The sequence below is a fragment of the Schistocerca cancellata genome, chromosome 5 (genome assembly GCF_023864275.1).
Source record: "Schistocerca cancellata isolate TAMUIC-IGC-003103 chromosome 5, iqSchCanc2.1, whole genome shotgun sequence".
In the NCBI taxonomy this organism is placed as follows: domain Eukaryota; kingdom Metazoa; phylum Arthropoda; class Insecta; order Orthoptera; family Acrididae; genus Schistocerca; species Schistocerca cancellata.
In genome coordinates, this window is record NC_064630.1 from 306073222 (window position 1) to 306078650 (window position 5429).

Here is a 5429-nt window from a genome sequence, read left to right on the forward strand (position 1 = left end):
TAATCATCGTTAATCAGGTGCAGATGTCCTATGTACCAGATCTTCTGCAACATTTTTCTTTCTTTTGTTTAACGCTCCAAACCCACCTAGTAATTAGATCTCCTTGGCCACGTTTACCCCACCTGCAAGAACATTGGAAGTGAGCCAGTTATTCAGTGTTGTGTAATACTTAGTCGATTTCTTACGTAGACATCACCTCGATGTACGTTTTGTCGAGTCACGTCAGTATGACGAGTATCACATTTGTATTTAAAATAATCGTATTTACATCACTCACTAACTTACTTACTTCTGTTTTCTGTTCAGTAACGGTATTCAACGATCATATCTATCGCTAGAATACTACCTCTAAGCGAAAGATGCATAAAACGCCAAGTGGCATTATGACTTGTTGTAAGAAAGGTAATTTCGGATTTTATTAACAAAAAACTATCAGTAACAAATCATGCTCGCTTTATACTGTTCTCTTGCACGTTATATCTCACCTAAATTCGTAATAGAATTCATGAAAATTGTCAGAGTGAGAGGAGATACATCCACCGCCCCCCCTCCTCCCTCTACGAAAACTCAACTCCTCGAAAATTGTGCCGCGCCATCGTCTACCATATCAGAATTATCACCTTACTGACTGGCTGAGACAAACTACGGCCAATGAGCGTTATTGCTGCCGTCTTATAATGAGTTGCTTCTCCAGCTTGATCAGTCATAAGCCTTTAGTTGCGTTTTAGTATTCTGCAAAAGGTCTTGCTTTCTTCGAAAGCACAAACTGTATCTTTATGTGTTAGCAGGACTGCCTTGACATAGATGTCACTTGTTTTGCAAAGGCCTTTCGTACTGCGTACGTGATACAATATCTGATTACACAACGTTATGTACATGGTCATATAAGAACTCCGTCCGAACAGGCCTAGGAAGGCCCATCGGTACCGACTGGCCGCCGTGTCATCCTCAGCCCACAGGCGTCACTGGATGCGAATGTGGAGTGGCATGTGGTCAGCACACCGCTCTCCCGGCCGTATTTTAGTTTATGAGACCGGAGCCGCTACTCCTCAGTCAAGTAGCTCCTCAGTTTGCCTCACAAGGCCTGAGTGCACCCCGCGTGCCAACAGTGCTCGTCAGATCGGATGGTCACCCATCCAAGTGCTAGCCCAGCCCGACAGCGCTTACCTTCGGTGATCTGACGGGTACCGGTGTTACCACTGCGGCAAGGCCGTTGGCGCATGGTCATATAGTGTCGGTTATCTATAATTTTAACATTTATCCTTCGCGTACATCCTCCTTTTACCACAGATTCTAACATGATACCCAGTCCAAAAACAACACACGCTAACCGATGGTAACGAAATATGAATATTTCGTACACAGCGCTAGCTAAACGTTACTGGATCCTCTAGCCCAAGACGCGATTCGGCTTCAGATATTCAATTACTACCACCACAGAGATCGCCCTTCAGCAGATAAGCTTCATACGACATTGCATGAATCTGGAGTTTTTGAAGGTAGCAAGTCATCGTTGTAATTATTTGTATAGAAGAATGGCATAACAGGCAGCGATGCTTCAGTCCAATGATTAAGGTCACTTCATTACATGCAGAAGGCTGTAGTTTCTAATCTCGTGAGGTGAAAGAACTTTTTTTTTTATTTGTAAATCTTCATCAACATTACTCTGATTATTATTATCTTCAAGTAGTTGATTTAAATGTAATGTCTTTTTATTTTTAATCATTTGTCACGTCATTTTCATCACCGAATTTAATTTTTTATTTGCTCCTATTTTTTTCTTCCTATGACGCAATTTTCGCTTGAATTCTGCCTGTGTCGCCTGTGACCCGTAACTGAGTGCCAACTAGGACTGCTCATTAGTTGGAATCGTGTCAGCTCTTGTAGTCAGTGCAATGATAGTTTCAGGTAATCGATGAAAGTGAAAAGTTACAGTTCGATTTTAGTGCTGAAACTGAAATTTTGCTGTCTTGAGTTTGCTCGCAGAGTTCAGCTTTCATCGATATGAATAAAGCGAGCGTGATTAATAGTTTTGCGCAGATTGTTGACTTCCACTTTCTCAGATACATTGTACGTCACTAGGTTATGGTTCAGTTGGGACACGAGTGTAAATTCAGGGTTGCAAAACGTATCGTCTGCCGCAGTTCAATCATTGATCACTTAAAATGAGTCGTGGAAGTAGCATCTCGCGTTCCCGCTGTCCCTGACGGCAGCCGCTTCCAGAATTACTCCGCATTAGATGAACAGCTATTTGGCGTTTGCGGAGTGATCCGCCGTGAATACCTGTCGCCTTTAACCAAGTGGCAGCTGATGTGGTATCATTGTAGCACCAAGTGACAAGTGTCAACTGTCAAGTAAGTTTAATCAGACTATAGTTCTTTCTCGCTGCATTTCCGCTAAGTATACTGAAAGCTGACCAATACCTTTTAATAAGTGATAACACTGAGTATGCCACAGATGGTATTATGCCGTCTGTGATATTGGATGATAAGTTCCAATTACTGTATTAGTACCGTTTATACTTCATCCTGTTTGATAATTACGCGGTGCAGCAAACGGGTGGGATTGGAAAGTGGCTGGGAATTGTGTAGGCATAAATATTTAAAAAGTTTTAACACATTTATTAATAATATAACCAAGTAAGTCAGAGATCACGAGCAAAACTAAAACAAAAGGAAACTTACAAGCGCTCAGTCCAACAAATACCCATTAACTTAGTACACTATACGATCAAAAGTATCCGGACACTCCCAGAAACATAGGTTTGTCATATTAGGTGCATTGGCCTGCCACCTACTGCCAGGTACTCCATATCAACGACCTCAGTAATTAGACATCGTGAGAGAGCAGAATGGGGGACTCCGCGGAACTCACGGACTTCGAACGTGGTCAGGTGATTGGGTGTCACTTGTGTCATACGTCTGTAAGCGAGATTTCCACACTCTTAAACATCCCTAGGTCCTGTTCCCGACATGGCAGTGAAGTGCAAACGTGAAGGGACACGGACAGCACAAAAGCGTACAGGCCAACCTCTTCTGTTGACTGACAGAGACTACCGACAGTTGAAGATGTATAACAAGCAGACATCTATCCAGACCATCACACAGGAATTCCAAACTGCATCAGGATCCACTGCAAGTATTATGACAGTTAGGCGGGAGGTGAGAAAACTTGGATTTCATGGTCGAGCGGCTGCTCGTAAGCCACACATCACGCCGGTAAATGCCAAACGACCCCCCGCTTCGTGTAAGGAGTGTAAACTTTGGACAGTTAAACAGTGGAAAAACGTTTTGTGGAGTGACGAGTCACGGTACACAATGTGGCGATCCGATGGTAGGATGTGGGTATGGCGAATGCCCGGTGAACGTCATCTGCCAGTGCCAGTGCCAAGAGCAAAATTCGGATGCGGTGGTGTTAAAGTGTGGTCGTGTTTTTCATGGAAAGGACTTGCAACCCTTGTTGTTTTGCGTTTCACTATCACAGCACAGGCCTACACTGATTTTTAGGGATCTTCTTCCTTTCCACTGTTGAAGAGAAATTTGGGGATAGCAATTGTCTCTTTCAACACGATCGAGCACCTGTTGATAATGCACGACCTGTGGAGGAGTGGTTACCCGACAATAACGGCCCTGTAATGGACTGGCCCCCACAGCGTCCTGACCTGAATGATATTTTGGAACGCCGACTTCGTGCCAGGCCAACCGACATCGGTACCTCTCCTCAGCGCAGCACTCCGTGAAGAATGGGCTGCCATTCCCCAAGAAACCTTTCAACACCTGACTGAACGTATGCCTGCGATAGTGGAAGGTGTCATCAAGGCTAAGCGTGTGCCAACACCATACTGAATTCCAGCATTACCAATGGAAGGCGCCACGAACTTGTAAGTCATTTTGAGCCAGGTGTGCGGATACTTTTGATCACATAGTGTATCTAACCCAACCGTTCTCTAACTTTTTTACCGACAGAACCCTTTTGATATACTAAATATTTTACAAAGCCCTATAATAAGCAAAACTTGATTTTACGTTCATTCTTTAATTACACTCATTTAATGAAATTCATACAAAAATAGATACATTGTACACTACTGTCCTTTACAACAATATACAGAACAAGACACAATACTAAAGTACACAATATAATACTGTATTGATTCCAGGCTTGATAGAAGAAAGTTGAATACGCATGTCAGATTCAACATCCAGTCTATTGCGATATTTTGTCTATGTAGCTGCACATACTGAGAATCGCTTTTTACACAAGTATATTGTTAGAACCAGGAGAAGAACATAGCCCATATGGCAAGTTGTAGATATTCATCACGAACTGAGCACCTAAAATCTTCCAGTAATATTGTTTTCAATAATGATTTCATAACTGAATCTGATGTCATTTCTAAAATGGATTCACAGGTTTTGATTGACATTTTAGGGCTTCCAAAAATTCTGTACAAAAGGATTACGAACTCATGAATTCGTTTTCAGTTCTGTATTCTGCTCTTCAAGAAAGTATCTCTCAGCCCGCATCTCGTGGTCGTGCAGTAGCGTTCTTGCTTCCCACGCCCGGGTTCCCGGGTTCGATTCCCTGCGGGGTCAGGGATTTTCTCTGCCTCGTGATGGCTGGGTGTTGTGTGCTGTCCTTAGGTTAGTTAGGTTTAAGTAGTTCTAAGTTCTAGGGGACTGATGACCATAGATGTTAAGTCCCATAGTGCTCAGAGCCATTTGAACCAAAGTATCTCTCAAAAGATGCTTGCCCTGCGTGGTGTATAGTAGATAGCGGATGAAATCCTTCGAGGCGGTTAGAGGTGTTTGTGGGTGAGAGAGAAATGAAGAGAGCATACTGGAATGTTCACTGTGTGTTTAGGTGAGGGGAAGAGAGGGGGGGGGAAATTTTATTTGTAGTTTCTGATCGTAGGATTATTGTACATTAATTATGCTGCTTGTCTCTTCATTTTTGGCGATTGTGCACTGAAAGAATAAACAGTTTTATAAAACCAACATTGATAGGTCAAAAGTTCTTTTCTCATTGTGTGAAAAGACCTGATGTTCTTCGTTCTTTACAGTGATATTTTTTCGGCGAACCTTCACAGATGCCTTGCAAAGTCCCATGGCACAACGGGAGCACACGTTGAATATGGCTGACCTAACATAACATGCCAATATGGTAAGATTCCTGTCTCTTACACTAAATGTGGCTTTACAATAACGAGAAGGCACTAAACCATAGCCAGTCATGACCCTAAACTACACAAGCTGGGAGGAATGACAAGAAAAATAAAATAGCTGGGCTTTATCTCAGGACACAATAGCAAGTAGCCCAAATAGAACCAACAGAAAACACCCCAAAACTAATATTAATTCATAAGTCAACAAGACATCATGATAAATAGACAATTAAACCACGCATAACCAGACTGCACAATATTGGCA

The 5429-nt window shown here is 42.6% G+C and overlaps 1 pseudogene; it reads right to left on the bottom strand.

The window, feature by feature from the left end:
* Nucleotides 1-1100: 1100 nt before the first annotated feature.
* Nucleotides 1101-1218, bottom strand: LOC126189420 (5S ribosomal RNA; annotated as a pseudogene).
* Nucleotides 1219-5429: the final 4211 nt, after the last annotated feature.